This window comes from Prionailurus bengalensis, chromosome A2 (assembly GCF_016509475.1).
Source record: "Prionailurus bengalensis isolate Pbe53 chromosome A2, Fcat_Pben_1.1_paternal_pri, whole genome shotgun sequence".
NCBI lineage: Eukaryota > Metazoa > Chordata > Mammalia > Carnivora > Felidae > Prionailurus > Prionailurus bengalensis.
This window is the reverse complement of record NC_057348.1, coordinates 26,808,874-26,826,580: the sequence shown is the minus strand read 5'-3', so window position 1 is coordinate 26,826,580 and position 17,707 is coordinate 26,808,874. Positions and strand designations below refer to the sequence as shown.

The window sequence follows — 17,707 nt, the reverse complement described above, 5'->3', positions numbered from 1 at the left end:
CTTTTCTTTCTTCACTTGGCTCTGCTTGCTCATTCTGGCCCTGCCTGCCTGGGCATCTGCCGACCCCATTCTTCAGTTTCTCAGTTGAAATGTCTGCCTGCTCTCAGACCAGATCTCTCTTGGGCCCACGGGACTTGGCATTTCAACCTGAGTTCACTTGTACTCCATGAGAGAATCTTAAGCCATGAGGGCTGGGGAAATACTCATCAGCATTTTAGTAATTGTTGTATTTTCCAAAATTGCAAACTCAAGAAACCCATTTCCGTAAGAGTCTAGAACAACAAATTGCATCTTCTACCCCTCACCTCCCCAAATTAATCCTGAAGTGATGGATCCCTGAAGACTCTTAGCATTTTTAACTAGCAGAATGAAGAACTCCTGCGGTCACCCAGGCCTCCCCAGTCACTGTTATCCATCCGGATGATGAACTCAGATTACCTTTGGCCCAGGGTCCAATGTAAAGAAGGTAATTACCAAAGCAATTATTTACCATTCTAACATGTTACCGTTTCAACTTTTAATTAAAAGATTCAGCTTTCCCTTCTAGAGTAATGAGCACTTTTAAAAAGTCGAAGTACTGGGGCGCCTGGGTGGCGCAGTCGGTTAAGCGTCCGACTTCAGCCAGGTCACGATCTCGCGGTCCGTGAGTTCGAGCCCCGCGTCAGGCTCTGGGCTGATGGCTCGGAGCCTGGAGCCTGTTTCCGATTCTGTGTCTCCCTCTCTCTCTGCCCCTCCCCCGCTCATGCTCTGTCTCTCTCTGTCCCAAAAATAAATAAACGTTGAAAAAAAAATTTTTTTTAAATAAAATAAAAAGTCAAAGTACTAATTCCAGTTTGTAACATTCACCTCTCTTCTGTCTGAGGGGGAAGGGAGGGGATTGTAGGCTGAGGTCCAGGGTAATGACATGAACCGAAGAAATGGAAGACCGTAATTATGGTTAAATGGCCATAGCCCGTCACATCCATAGACTCACTGTCTCATCATTCATCTTGCAACCCAGTGCAGAATACTCTCCTTGTTATTTAAACAAGGAACCCTACTACAGTAGGAGAGGACTGAAAGCATGCACAGTTCAGACCTTCAGCAACATTCACGTGCACCTACTATGTGCACAGTGCCTTGGAGAGGCGATTTTCTCGTGCCCTCCATGAAGTCATGGCCCCCCAGTGCTGCATGTCCTCGAGGCGGGGTGTGAATGTTTTATGTGTGGGGGTGAGCCCCTAGCCTGTCACGGAGAAGTCACAGCTCTTCCAAACCTGCACCTACTCACAAACTGTTTTTGTTGGCAGTGGGTTCTATTTCTTCCCAGTAATTATTTTGTTTCACTTGTTAATGAAAAACATTACACTTTGAAATTGATTAATGTTAAAACACACACATTTTCACTCTAACAATATATTATGTTTACCCGAGTTTACAGCTTCATATTTTGCTGTTCATTACCACATAAAAACTCACTCAGTATGATAAATACCACATGAGTCAAACGTCCGTCCCGTTCAAAATGACTTAAAGGAGAAAAGGCAAACAACGTTCAGCTGATTTGATTGAATTAACACTAACATTATTGTTCTATTGACTCTTTCTTGTCCATTGATTTTTAAAAGCCTTTCGCTCCCTTGCCATCCATTAAGACAAATCAGATGCAATTTGGTGCTCAGGACAAGAAAGTGCTGTTGGGTGTTGGATGAAAACGCATGGAAAAAAAATTATGTCTGTGCTGAAACAGAACCTATTAGAAGGCTACTGCTCATATTTTGCTGTAAACATCTTCCTTGCTTTTGACTTTTGAGGTTAACAGTAGTGACCTTTGTTTTAGTGTGTGAATGCTTGTATCAGTAACAAGTGAAGCCGAAGGGTGATTTGTAGAGGATGTACTTTATCTCTTATTTAAAGATGAAACTAGGGGCGCCTGGGTGGCACAGTCGGTTAAGCGTCCGACTTCAGCCAGGTCACGATCTCGCGGTCCGTGGGTTCGAGCCCCGCATTGGGCTCTGGGCTGATGGCTCAGAGCCTGGAGCCTGTTTCCGATTCTGTGTCTCCCTCTCTCTCTGCCCCTCCCTGTCTCCCCTGCCCCTCCCCCGCTCTGTCTCTCTCTGTCCCAAAAATAAATAAACGTTGAAAAAAAAAAAAATTTTTTAAAGATGAAACTAGCTGGAATTTTACATATTCGCCTATTTTTCAGTCCTTAAGTCACTCTATTTGCAGAATTTATAGGGTAATAAGCAACTGAACCAAAGCAAGGGAAAAGGGGAGCATAGCATTATTTTGTTGAATTAATAGGGAACAGTTTTGAAACAGCAGAACCATTTGTATTATCAAAATAGCAATGAGCAAGAAACCTGAGATCTGGCCTGGTCTGAGGTCAGTCAAAGTCATGATAAAAAGTGAAGGTTTCAGCTTAAATAAAATCACAATGTGGCCTTCAAGTAAATGCTGGTGTTTATGCTAATGAAGGCCTGTCTTTTGCCGGGAGAAATTCATCCCTTAACTACTAAATGAATGTCAGTTTCTTTCTTTTTTTTTTTTTTTTTTTTTTGTAAATGATATATATTTTTTTCTTTATGCCTAGGGGTGAGGCTCAAAGGTGAAAATCTATTTGTTGTCCACTAGCACTGGAAGAAAATTCCACTATGGTCAGTGTTTTCATGTGGAGAAGGGTACACTTACCTTGTGTTTACCATTTGCCCTCATCTGACCTCTTTAACACTTTTATTGAAACCTGAGATTGCCTTCATTTTGGAAACACTATTAACTCCCATTAAGAGTCCAGAAAAGTTGTAGTTTCTCCTGTTGGAGTAATGGAAGAAATGGGAAACAAACAAGAACAACCACCCATGTGACATGCTGTAAATTTGCTTGTGATTTTCTAAATTTCAGTGCTAGCAAAAAAGCAAGTCGCAGCAAGGCATACAGTAAATGAAGATATTATGTATTAGAGAAGGGAATGAATCTGTCACTTTGACGGATTGTGAGGCGAAGAGCAGATTAACAGATTACTCATAGTCAGAAGGCAGCTCAGTGTGAAAAATGTGCAGGAAATGATAAGTGCGGGTTTGTGCTGATTTAATGATATTTTTAAACTACAATAACACTCTGGTAGTATAATATAATAAAGCACTTTGCTTGCATTTTTAAATCATTAACATATTTCCAGTTTGACCTTAAAAACATTTTGGACCATTCTCTATTAAAATATGTAGCTTTCAAAATTAGAAAAAGGTACCATCTGAAATATCACGGCAATGACCTTACAGGAAATTGCCTTTTAAAACCAGTTCTTTCCTAAACTAGCATTTGTAATACAAATTTTAATTACGTTTTTAAGTACACAAACACCACTCTTACTTTTTTCTTTGGGCATTTGAATCACTTACAACAAGAAATTGTTATCTCCTTAACAACCGTTTCCAGTGAAATGCTTCATAGATGCCACTGATTTGTCTTCATATTTTCTTTGCAGGTTTTTAGTTCTGTTGTTGAGATCACAGAGGGCTTACAGATAGCGGGTAAAAGTTGTTCAGATTTAAGTTGAGTACTCTGAGTCATAACAAAAAATAAGATGAGTTATTTGTTTTATTTTATATTATTATAGATATTTACCAGAAAGCAAAACATTTTTAAGAGATTTGCATTTTTATATAAATCAAATTGGGACCTGAGGAGCACACGTTTAGTTAATATGACAATGATGGACCGGCATGGCCAAGAATTTTCAGAATAACATATCTATAATGCGTTTAAATGATTTTTATTCTAACATCTTAATATTCAAAACCTAATGTCAGGCTTGAACTGCTTCTTATCTTCTCTCAGTTCACCAGTGATGGCTTGACATAGTTAGGTACAGTGAAACTTGTAAGAGAGTAAATAAACTATTACATTTTCTGCCCAAGCACTTGTATCTAACCCAAGTACAAAAATGAGCATACTCACATGGCATGCCAAGGGCTTGAATCCCAGATGTGATTATGGTTCGAATTATGTTTTACATATACAGTGAAGACTTCTACCAGAATTCAGCATGTTTTGTACATTTCCCCTCTTCTAATATATTAATACTCTCAACCTGGAGTAAGTAATCAAGCCAATGTAGAGAGATAGTCAATATTCTTCTTGGTAGAAACTCTGAAATGTATGAGACAAAGGCAGTTTGCATGTTTACTGTCTGCATCAGTGACTAACACACTTTGCCAGCTATTGCCCCATCTCCCAGTGCCAAGCACATTGTTGGACTGTATTTCAAGTCCACTTGGTTTGGAATGGAGCCAACTAACCAAACAGTTCTAACCAATGTATGGTAGACAAAATGGCCCATATGGTTGCCTGGCTGGAATATTTGATTGTAGGTGTAAGATCCTGAGGAGTTCTTTTTCCCTCTGGCACTTACCAGCAACATTCAAGATGGTGGTTATTCATGTCAGCCTGGTCGCTGAATGACTTTGATAAACAGTTCCCCTGCTCATCTGTTTATGGACACTTGGCATGAGCAAGAAACAAACCTTTGTTGTTTTTAAGCCACTGAGATTTGGGGGTTGTTTGTTACCAAGCATAACAGCCTTATTCTATCTGACACAATTACTAGCTTTGACATTGAATATATTTTGTCACAGGAAATATGGTGCTTCATATACTTTCACATTTGAAGGTTTAGGAATTGGTTAAAATTGTTGAGGTCAGTATGGGATTCATTGGCATATAGTAGAATAAGTGGTTTTAGGAAGTGATGTGGTGCATTGGTTAAAAGCACCGTCTCTGGAATAAAAATGCTAGATTTGTATTCTTGTGAAATTACTTCTCTAAGCCTCAATTAAATTATCTAAAAAATAGGGGTTGGATTTTACTACCTACCTTACAGTGTTATTGTAAAGATTAAATGAAATGTATGTGAAAGTGTTCTGCACAGGGCCTGGTATGTGTGTTTTCATTAAATGGTAAAAAGGGATGATAGTGATGGTAGGGGTGTTGATAGGAATATTAGGAATGTAAAATTTTCAAAAAAAAAAGCTCACACCCTGAGAGAATCTGAGAATCCTAGAGAGTTTGAAGAGATTACAAGGATGATTTAACCCAGTGTCTCTTCAAAAATTTCCTCTGCACGTCTTCACCAGGGAGGCAGGCTCAGTGCAGCATAAGGCAGCTCCTTCCATTATTGAACCAGCCCTTATACTGAGCTGACATGGGTTCCCTATAGCTTCTCCCTCTGGGTCCTAGTTCTCTTTCCAGAACAATAATTTGAGTCATCACACTTTCACATAATACCCCTTGAATTTTGAATATTGCTTTTTGGATGTTCCGTTTTCTCCTTCAGTCTCTCATTTCTCCAGCTTCAAGTCTACTTTGCCATTTCCGGTCCTGATATAGTCCTGATATTCCTTTGGACACCTTTGAGTTTATCAGATTGGGATTCTCTAAATTGAACAGGCTAATATGACAGTTCAGACTACAGTTAGACCTTTGACCAGGACATAGTATGTACCAGTGTGGCTCGAATCACATTCATTTTTTTATTACTATCCATACCCCACTAATGGCTTATCTTTGGCTTTTCGGTCACCTATCACTCTTTCTCCTGGACCATTGCTATAACCTTATAATGTATAAGCTATATATTGTTATCTCTATATATTCACATGTGCTTTTTCACCACAACCCATACCCATTCCCTACAGAGCAACCTTTTCTAAACACAGATCTGACTGTGACACTCCCCTATTAAAACCCTTCAATGGCTTCTCATTGGTCATAGGATAAAGACCAAAATCTTTCAGTGGTCTGCAAGGTCAGGTGACTTGGTGCATGCCTACTGGGCCAACCTTATTTCACATCATTTCCCCTCTGGAGATTTGTGCTTTAACTACATTGGCCTCCTTTCCTCTTCTCAAACCTGCCTACCTCAGGGCCTTTTCACATTGCTGCTCCATCCTAGAATGTTTTCCCCTACCCTGCCTTCCACCTTGCCTGGTTAGTACCTATTCATCCATTAGATTTCCTCTCAAGTACCACTTCCCATAGGGAACCCCCAAGTCCCTATTCATATGTTCTCATAGCACCATTTAACTTCACAGTGTTTATTCATTTCTGTGTGATTATCTGATTGATGTTGGTCTCACCCTCCATACTATAAGCTCTAAAGGGCAGGAACTCTACAAAAAAAAAAAAAAATTGTGCCAGGATCTGACACAAAATGGATCTTGGTAGATAGCTGTGGAATAAATACTGGTATCTGAACCAATATTCTTGACTATCAAGATCATTCTGAATCTCAGTTCTGTCACCCAAACTATTCTCTCTCTCGGCCCAGTGTTTTCCATAAATGTGCAAAGCATGCTGTTTCTGCATGACCTTCATTATAACCTTAGATAGGTCATAGCTGAATGGAAACTACTGGAAGATGAGGGTTGTGTTAATAAGGTTCGTTCTGTAGATTCCTGTCATTGGTGTGTCTGGTGATTGAACTGTACCTTGTACTAGAAAGGGCACCTTGCTCCTGGGAAATTTTATGCCCTTCTTTTTAGGTAGAAAGGGGAAGGTCAGGGAGCGCTTCCTGAATCTACTGTTTCTCAAGTGTCTTCAAAACAATCAATTTGCCAAAGCTGCATATTTTGGTGTGGCATATTCAGAAACTTTACATAATGAATCTAAATTATTTTAATTTACAAATTGTTCCAGAGTATACTTGTGATGCATGATCATTCAATCATAGCATATGATTTCTGGAATATTATGATTCACACTCATGTGCAGCTATCCCCTGTCCTTTGTCCAATGTAGACATTGCCAGTGGACTGCAATCCTCTTGCCCACTGAGCACCACTACAAACTTAAAATCCTTATCTATAACATACTCCAGGCAATACTACCAACCAGAATTAGCATGAGATTTATAATCCATGTGTCTTCTTTGAGCTAGAATTTCTATTATTCATTTAGTCAGTGAGGTTATCAAATAGAATCTATCCCCAGCCCTACATGACACTCCCTAACCCTGGAACTACCACCTTGCTGTATCTCCTACTCTAAAAGTCATCCCTGCTCTTCTGTAAAACCTTACTTGACTGAAGTGAAATTAGGACTGTTCCTTCATCAGAACTCTGAACTCAATTCTCCACATCAACCATGATTAAAATCCTACAACATTAAATAACATGCATGACATACTTTTTAATTAATTAATAGGAGTTCTGCCTCTGGCAATGGCAGACTTGGTTGTTTCACACTGAACTTCCCTCTGAGAACAACCAGAAATGCCAGACAAAATATGAGAATCATCTGATTAAAGCCATTGGAGAGCTTCCAGGGTAGTGAGAATTTATGGGGCCTTGCTCCAGAAGAGAAGGGAAGCAGGAGAGGCAGCCTGCCTGCCCTTGCACTTTTCTCAGGACAAATTCCACTTCAGAAAACAGAAGCTGAGAGGCTGAGGAGCCAAGAATAGCCTCCAACAGCCTCATCGGCTTAAGGGGAAAACTCTGGAGTTTCTGGATCTTTGAAGAGAAGGGCCATAGTAAACCCCAGAGTGCTTCAGGTAAATGATTTACTTCAGGTAAATGAGTTAACCAGATGTAGACCAGCTTTCTGGAGAATTCAAGACACATTTTTTTTTAAAGTTTATTTATTTTTGAACGTGATCGAGAGCGCATGCAAGGCAGGGGCAGAAAGAGAGAAAGAATCCAAAGCAGGCCCTGTGTTGTCAGCACAGAGCCCAGTGAAGGGCTGGATCTCACTAACTGTGAGAACACTATCTGAGCCAAAACCAAGAGTCAGAGGCTTAACCTACTAAGCCACCCACTCGCCTCAAGACACATTTATTTTGAATCATCTTAATTGCCGATAGCCCTCTGACCTTATGCTCATTGCCTGCCAGAGGCAAAAGAATCACATCTAGAGGAATAAAACATCAACTAGAACTGTTGTCCAGTTGAAATAGAATGTGAGCCACATGTTTAAAGTTTTCTAGGAAGATTTAAGAATTAAAAGGTAAAATTAATTTGGTTACATTATAACCCAGTATATCCAAAATACTATAATTTCAGATGTCATTTGGGGGAGGAAGGCATTTTTCTCTACTAACTTAGGTTTGAGTGACTGGTGGGAAGTGAGGGTTGTGAATTTATTGACAGCCTGTTAACTGGAGAAAAGTTTTATATGCATGCATGTGGAAGCATTCTATAAGGAGACACCCCACACCCCCAAACAGCCAAGGGTAAAGTTTTATACATCAGCTTAATAAATGGGGTCAGGGAGGGGTTGGGGCTTCAGTGGGAAAGAATGGAAGGTTCTGATAAGGCTTGTTTACGCAATTTCTTGGAATGTCCAGTTGCTAAAGGTCAGTCACCTCCCTGACTGAAGACTTCCCCAGAATAGGGGGATTAACAGCAGCTGATTCTTGAAAAGCTCTGCTTTAGTCAGATAAAGGAAGTTCAGATGAGATTTCTTTGTGTGTGCTATTTGCCCAAATGTTTACAGCTTAAAGGAGTCTTTATGTCATTCTGGTTGGTTGTTGGTCCCTCCATAATCAGGATAAAACATTGTATTAATGAGATACTTTACATTCTTTTTGTCATATTAAGTGCTTGATATCCAGTGTGTGTTTTCTATTTACTGCCCATCTCAATTCAGATTAGATCCATTTCAAGTGCTGTGTAGCCACTTGTGACTGGTGACTACCATATTGAGCAGTAAAATTCTAGAAAGCAATTTCAAAGAATAACTTCATGGTCTTAAGGTAGGTCTCAAATTTCAGTAACTATAAAGGAAAGTATTGATAATTGGACTATATTAAAATTAGGAACTTAATAAAGAACACTACTCAACAAGGTAAAAAGTCATGTCACAAGAGTGGAAGAAGATATTTGCAACACAAGAAAGGTTCCAGGATAGATATAAGTCTAGAATATATGAAGAACCCCAAATCAGTGAGAAAAAAGAGGCACTCCAAAGAAAACAAAAATGTCCAAAAGGCTTGAACAGACATTTCACAAAAGAAGGTATCCAAATGACCAGTAAACATGAAAGTATACACAGCCATTTTAAAAATCAGAGAAATGCAAATTAAAAGAACACTGATTCTACTACACCTTATCACAATGGCTAAAATACAGAATATCAATAATTTTGGTGAGGATCTGGAGGACCTAGAACTCTCACACCCTGCTGGTGAGGGAATAAATTGATACAACTACTTGGGAAAACTGTTTGGTAGCATCTACATAAGCTGAACATAACCATACCTTTTTCCCCAAAAGTTACCCTTCTAGAGGTATGGCCAGTAGAATGCATACATATGTGCACCCAAAAACATGTAAACTGTGGGGACCCACTCAGACCTATAGAGTTGATATAAGGATTATTTTACAGTGAAAGCAGAGGATGCAGAAAGAAATCATATCTCTACTCCCTTTCTCTCACTAAAGCAAGCCTCCAGAAAATACAGCTGCCATTCGGCTGCCTTGAAGACCGAATGCCCATTCCCATTAGCATAAAAAGCCAGACAGAGCCTTCCATACTTTGCCCATTAAACCCACCCCCTTTGGTAAGTTGGCATATAAACTTTTATCTCTGGCTATTCAGTGAGTTATTTATTATGAGCAACTCCCGTGTGCACATGGAAATGAACTTTGTCTTTTTTCCTGCTCACCTGGCTATTGTCAGTTCATTTGCAGTTCAACCCCCTGACCAAAGTTGGAAAGGAAAAGTCTTTTCTCTCAACATTAGCACATTCATTCATAGCTCCAAATTGTTTACAACCCAATCCCCTTTGATAGTAGAAGGCATAAGTAATTTGTAATATATTTACACAATGGAATACTATTTACTCTCACAAACATGTAATATTCAGGGAAAGAAACTAGACACATAAAGAATACATGTTGGATTCCATTCAGAAAAGATTTAAACATAGGCCAACTAGTTGGTAGTGTTAGAAGTTACCATCTGGGCTACCTTTGGGGAGCAGGAAGTGTAATGATCAGGAGAAGGAGTGAGGGAAGCTTCTATTCTTGGTCCAGGTGGTGATTACAGTCACTTTGGGATCATTCATTGAGTTGTACATTTATTATCCGTGCACTTTTCCATGTGTATATTTCACTTAAATAAAAGAATTGATCGATAAAAACCATTAGTGTAATTCTTAGTCTCATATAGTCAGTTTGCTCCTCCTGGTACTTTAATGTTTCTATATCTTCCTGCCTTTTTAGCAGTTTACCATGTTAAGTTTTCTTTAGAACAAGGACCATATTTAAATTAAATAGAAGCTGGAGTAACACCATAAACAATCATGATGATGATGGTAGCTTGGGGATGCAAAAGAACTATTGTCCTTTCTGGCAAGCCCAGTTTACTCACTAGAATGGTGCAAGCAGCAAAAGAATTCTGATGATTACCTCCCAATGTTTTTAAAATAACATTTTACCATCGTATTTGTTCAAAAGTCCATTTATCACCCATTATCAGCATTCTTTCACAATATTTTTCATTAACCAAAATGTTACAATTAACACACCCCGAAACTTCTGGGAAATAAGTCTAGTCAACTAAAGATCCTGTCAACTTTCCCCAGTTCTTTTTTTCTTGTGCAACCAGCCAACATTGGGGAAAAATTAAATTGTCATTCACCTCACAGAGGCTTCTTTTTAGCATATCATTGTTTTATTTGACTACTAAACATAAAAGAATAACCAAACTATGAAAGGAAAATGGAAATCAGTACATAAATATGGCATCTGATAATCTGACACACTTAGTGATGAAAATGATACCCTATAGGTATTCCTTACAAAAGCCCAGAGATCTGAATTAGAGCATTAAATTAAACTCCACCTACTGTCTCTGCAGCATTGAGTCCCATCATTCCGTAGAAATGGTTTAGATGGTTTTATTTTGTATTCTGATTTTAAGGTAATTGTTCTCTAGTTAAAGTTAGAGAAGGTTGCAAATTTTTCTGCTCTCGATTTGCTAATGACTTAGTTATAATACATTTAACATGTAGTTGTCTTGTAACTTCAGAAAAGGTGTTGTATAAAGTTGCTTAAGAGTGAAAGTTTTTCTGTAATTTCAGACACTAGTAACTACTAACACGGTTACCAAATCTGCTCCATCTCTGTAGCAGGCCCCAAGGGGGGAGAATTTCCACAGGCTATTATTGCTCCATTTAATCCCTGGGACAACCTGGGTGGTATTCCCATATTCCAGGCAGGAAAAAAGGCACACTTTAACCCAAAGATTGCAAGCCTAAAAGGAAATGTAAGCTCAAATCAAAAACTGTGCAACTTAAGTTTTATGGTATGTTGGTACCCTAAATATGTGTCTAATGTCCAGCTCCATGCTGGATTATTGAGGTATTTTCTGCTGCAGTGGAGGTAGTTATTGCTATTGCTACAGTCCCATCCCTAGCCACTTGTTCATCCAGATACACAGCATAGGAAGATGTTAGCATTCCATGTTGTGACCAGTCAAGCCTTGCTGGGTTTTAGGAAATTGATCCTAGAGTTCAGCACCTGGTTCTTGATTTCAGCTCAGGTCATGATCTCATGGTTTGTGAGATCAAGCCCCACATCAGGCTCTATGCTGTCAGCATAGAGCCTGCTTGGGATTCTCTCCCTCTCTTTCTGCCCCTCCCCTGCTCACTTGTACACGCTCATGCTTGCTCACTCTCTCTCTGACTCTCTCTCAAAAATGCATAAATAAATAAAGTCATGGACTTTTCTCTGATTCATTCCTCCCCATTACTCCTTGTAAAGTTCTCTACACATGTAGGAGCTTGAAAATATCTATGGATTCTCAGTGATAGTGACAGGTAAACATGGTTTATTTTTTTAATATAATTTGTTGTCAAATTGGTTTACATACAACACCCAGTGCTCATCCCAATAAGTGCCCTCCTCAATGCCCATCACCCATTTTCCCCTCTCTCCCCCACCCCCTATCAACCCTCAGTTTGTGCTCTGTATTTAAGAGTCTCTTAGTAAACATGGTTTAAATATGAATTTATCTTGTTCATCTGAGAGGCTCGTTATATTAGAAACATCCATCTCTGAGAGATGATCTCAAATCAGCCATCCTGTGGTTCCCATTCTCCCTGTGTGTTTAGGACCAGTCTGTATGAAACAGGTTGGAGTTTTTATGAGGACCTATCACCTTTACTTTGTGCTAGAGCTGTTAACATCAAATAGTCTTTTATTTAATTAATTTTTAATTAATAAAATTATTAAATCTAATTTTACTTTTAGATGTTTAGAATACTTTTTGCTATCTGAAATAATATTCCTTCTGTAGGGGAGGAAAACCTTATTCCCTCTACCCCTTCATGCTCACCTGAAAATTAGAGTGGCAAAAGACAAATAACAAAAGAAAAACAGAGACTTATTAACACCTGCAAAGTGCATACACACAGAAGTTCTCAGTGATGAGTAACTCAAAAGAATGATTAGAACTTGGGCTCATAAAGCATCTTAAAAAAAAAGTCTATTTTGTAGAAAAGTGATAAGACAAAGGAATGGGACTTTGAGCTTCTACAAGTGGCAGATTGTGGAAGGATGAATATATGGTAGGAACCAATGGAAGATAAGAGCAAGTTAGTAAGGTTTGCTATGTAGATTCCTCTTGTGTTGTGTCTGGTAAGAGTCTAGAGTTGTCTCCAATGAGTAAAAACCATCCAACCCTTCCTGGTAGGGAGAGGGGAGACAAAGACTTTTTCTTGTATCTACTTCTTATCATTGCCTTCAGCTCAAAATAATCCTTATGTCAAAGTGGCACATTTTGGGATGGTATATTCTGAACCCTACCACTTCTCTGTATACTTATTTATTACCTGTATCCACCTCTAGACTCGAAGCTCCTTGTGAGTGGGGATTGTGGCTTGGTCACCATTCTATTCTCAATACTTGGAACAAAAGCATAAAGTGGCAAGAGCAGGCATTCAGATCTTTTTTTAATGTTTCTTCAAAGATGAAGATAAAACCTGTTGTTTCACGAGACAGCTGTTTGCCCTGCATCCCCAAAGATGTGTTTATTTTGAATGAGAAGTCTTTACTCTATGTGCATCCTTCTGCTGGGTAAAACAGTATTTGTCTCCCATAGAAATGTAAGGTTTCGGAAGGACCTGTTAAGAAATGTCACAGCTTCGGGGCGCCTGGGTGGCTCAGTTGGTTAAGTGTCCAACTTCAGCTCAAGTCATGGTCTCCCCACTTGCGTGTTCAAGCCCAGCATCGGGCTCTGTGCTGACAGCTCAGAGCCTGGAGCCTGCTTCCAATTCTGTGTCTCCCTCTCTCTTTGCCCCTTCCCCACTCTCTCTGTCTCTCTCAAAAATAAATAAACATTAAAAAAAAAAAAAAAAGAAATATCACAGCTTCATATCGTTTTCCTCTACCTTTCATTTTCTGTCCGGAAAATATACTCAGTAGATACCATTAGCATGTATACATTTTGGTGGACATGAGTCAGGACCCTGTTCATAAACCCAGCAAAAGTCTGAGAGTGGCCTCTGGCATACCTTGGGTTTCATGTCTGCCCCCATACTGAGAGTAAAGGAAGGTCTTAGCACTCCCCCAAACCACATGAAGTGGGTTGCCCATAAGAAAGAAAAGCTACATTCTCAGAAGAGGGAGAGGAAAAGTGGCCAACCAAAATCGCAGGTACTACAATACATTACTAGTGGGCAGGCTTGAACTCTTCAGGAGTTTCCTCCAGAAGTATTTATGGAGTGACTTCTATATGCCATTCATACTCTTTCTGCCTCTCTTCAAGAAAACATGTGAATGGGAATGATATTGATATTACCTTGAATTCTTTTCAATTTACTTTTTATGTAAATTATTTCCATATTTCCATAATTAAACTATTTTGGTAATATTACATGCAACAAATGTATCTGATTGCAATACACTAGTTAGCAAGTATTTATTTGTGCTCTTACTGAATTCTAAGCACAAAAAAAAAGAGAGAGAGAGAGAATTTTTTATCTCCAAAAGATTGAGAATTGCTGTTTTCACAGACAGAATTCCAGACTGTGTTGCAAAGATCAACTACACAAAATATAATCATCACTTTATAGTTATAACTGATTTTAAAGAGCAAGAAACAAACCATTAATAAACCAATCTTGCGTTAGACATCTTGACATTTAAATTGACTTCATGCAAATAAAATAAGCAAATTGAATTTTCCAATTTACTCATCAGCCACTATATAGATGCATTTCACATCCACATCTTAAAAATGTAATAAGAAAAATTTTATCTCTTTATGTCTGGCATGTCTGTTTCTGATGAATTCCATAACCAACTTGGGTGACACTAAACTGAGAGAAATCTCACATCACTTTTTTTGTCTTTGTTTTATTATTGTATGATATTTTCAAGTACTTGATTTTTTTGTGTGTCTACACTGAAGCCTTCTGAAGTTACTACCTATTTCTACTACTTAGATGAAACTTATTCTTCTGGCATGGAAATATCAAGAGGGAGAATTGCAATGTTCGTGCCCATGACCCTCATCATAAGAGGGTTTTCACTTTATCCTGACCTGACTTTGAACATGTAGGAAAAATGCACAATTTGTAACCTTAGCTAATGGCACTACAATGTCACACTTCTCTGTTTAACATTCAGCTTTGTTAATCAAGAAAACCAGATTGGCTCTCTGCATGTTGATTGAATTGATTACAGCTGTAGGCCTTGATAGCATTTTTTCAAGTGTCTCTAATTAATCAGACAATGCTTGATTAGTTTTTTCTGTTTTGAGGAGATAAACTGACTTCCTTGAGAATTTTCACCCCAAAATGATTCCCCTCCAGTGAAAGGTAAAGGATAAGTGAGTCAGCTTGGTTTTCCATGACACTGAGACCTTTCATCTTACAGCAACTAAAAGAAAGAAGGAAGGAAGGGAAGGAGGGAGGGAGGGAGGGAGGGAGGGAGGAAGGAAGGAAGGAAGGAAGGAAGGAAGGAAGGAAGGAAGGAAGGAAGGAAGGGAGGGAGGGAGGGGGGAGGGGAAAGGAAGGGAGGGAGGGATCCTTTGAAAAGCAGATTAAAACATTGTATTAAGCTTCTTTTTCCATATTTCCATGAATACATCTTCAAAAATGAAAAAGTCTGTGTGTTCCCTCTGAGCTTTTAGTCTGGCCTATTGCACAGCATCCTCCAGCTTTCTGATTGTAACCACTCTTTATCAGGTTATCTCGTTGAGTTGTCAGACATGACAGTTCAGATCTCAGCCCAGGAACAATTCTGTTTTAATAATCAGGATCATGGATGATGTGTTAAAAAAAGTAATAATAAAAACCCACCACCTATTTTTTTTAGTCATATCTATAGCATTAGATAAAGCAGCTGTTGTTTATGCAAATGAAAACTTGACAATTTCCAGGAACATTACCAACATTTATAAAGACCCAAAATGTTCTGCTTTCATCATTGAAGTTGATATTTCCAATGGGGAAGGCTGCTAGGATCAGCTCAGATGTGCATGTTGGCATGAGGAACGCACTGTTTTCCTCTCTCCTCCCCTATTGGTTGAGGGACCAACCTAGACTCCTGTTTCTCTCCTAGCACTCATCACTTAAAATGCTTTTTAAAAGATACTTTGAAGCTGTGTTTCAGAAAAGTTTTCTTACAGATGTCATCAAATTAATAGCTCCTGAAGAGAGAGAATCTGCCTTTTAAAAGGAAAGTAGAAGAAAATTCAATCAGAGCAGAGAGATAGAAATTGAGAAACAGGTCTTACTCCACCCACCCCCAAACCCACATTTCTACTCCCAGGTATGCTTATGCTTAACAGTTTCTTGTGCACCCTTCAGAAACTTTCAGTGCCTATTACAAGGAAATTACATGTTTTATTTGTATGTTTTTTCAACATACATAAGACTCTATAACTTGCTTTTTAGATTTTTACTGAATAGATTTTGGACATCTTTCTGAATTTGCACATACAGGTGAACACATTCTTCATTAACTGCCGGATGTTATTTCATTGTTTTAATGTACCATAATCTATTCAGCCAGTTCTCTGCTGATGGACATTTAGGTAGTTTCTAACTTTTTGTTACTGTAAACAGTGCTGTGATAAACATCCTCATGCATATATTTTTTGTGAGCTTGGGCAAGTATGTGTTTACAGTAAATGCCCAGCAGTGAAATTATTTGGTCCAAAGGTAACTTTGACTGATATTACCAGATTTTTCACCAGTTTGCACTCCTACCAGCTCACACTGAGTTTCCTGAAACTTTAGAACTTTTGCCACTTAGGTTTGTCACCTAAGACCCCTGCCTTCTTCGGCAATTGACTACAATCCCATCATCTAGTGCATACATATGTATGCCCGGTGCCCATCATTTCACACTAGTAGGGGTGCTCCCAGCTCTCCACACCTTTCTGATATAGACCATGCTGCTTTTTCTAGAATATCCTTCCATCTTTTCCCTGTCTTGCTGCCTCCTCCTCATCCTTCAGGAACAACACTTTCATCACTTTTTCCGAAACCCCTACCTGAAACCTTCTCCTAAATGTTGGTCTAACAATCCGTCTCCACAGGACTGAATTCCTCAAGGGCAGAATCATGTCTTACTCCTCAGTACCCGGCATAAAGTCTGAGACAGTCCGGAGGCTCAATAAACCTCTATTCAATGTGAAATCATAAAGCAACTATGCTGGTAACAGTATAAAGAAGGCAAAGAAGGGCTCAGCCTTTCTCCATGTTGTCTCAAGGAGATGGGCTATCAGTATCACTGTTCACATACTGTAGTTGAATTTGATGGCTGATGCCTGGATTTGTGCCTCTAGAGTTGAATTATCTGCCATATCTAATGAGTCAGTGTCTGTAAAATGGTCCCAAGATGCTATATCATTAGTACTTTTTTAGCCTGAGGGGAAATACTGCCAAACAGGAAAGATTCAATTCTACAGAGAACATATAAAGTATATTTAATAGAGGAAGAAAAATTAATGATTTTTGTGATTTGTTGGAGCATTGAGCACTTGGAAGGAGCTGGGTTCTCCCCATTTTATGGATTTTCTGACAAAAGCATGGGCAGGAAAGATGATTTTGCAGAGGCCAGAAGAAGAAAGAGTATGATTTCCCCTTTGTGTGACTGTTTGTTGCATGTCTCCAAATAAGCATAGACTGATGTGAGGTGAAAACACAGTCCTTCTTTATGCAACGGGTTTCCCAGCTTTTGCTATGGAAGAAACGTAGTCCTATTCCAAATCCCACCATAATGTAAACATCTTCTGAGCACTTTCAGGATGGGAGGAGAAGAAAGATCCGGGAAAAATAATTCCCATATTGTTCTGAACCAGCTGCCTTTCCTGGCCTGTGCTGTTGTTCCTGCCACTCTCAGAGCACATTCTAACCTCCCTATCAGGTCTTTCTCAAGAACTCATCCATTCCCCACTCACACCTAGAGGTCCTTCTCTTATAGCCCTGACCGTCCTTCCTACAAGGTTTCATTCAACAAACGTGTTTTTTTAATTCCAATATAATAATTCAACAAACATTTGTTGGGCATCTATTATGCATCAGACCCAAGGTGAAGAAAACAGACATGATTGCCTGACCTGATGGAGCTTATAATGTGGTCACAGCTTGTTTTTTGGTTCAGAAACAGTGGTATTCTCACTGTGTCCTCCCATGGCAGAAGGGGCAAAGGCTCTCTCTAGGATCACTTCTAAAAGGGCTCTAATCTCATTAATGAGGGCTCCACCCTCACAACCTAAG

General features: G+C 39.1%; 1 protein-coding gene across 4 annotated transcripts in view; it reads left to right on the top strand.

Moving 5' to 3' along the window:
* CFAP20DC (CFAP20 domain containing) overlaps positions 1-17,707 on the top strand; it is a 239,001-nt gene that overhangs the window by 199,067 nt on the left and 22,227 nt on the right. The gene's annotated exons all lie outside the window — the stretch shown is intronic.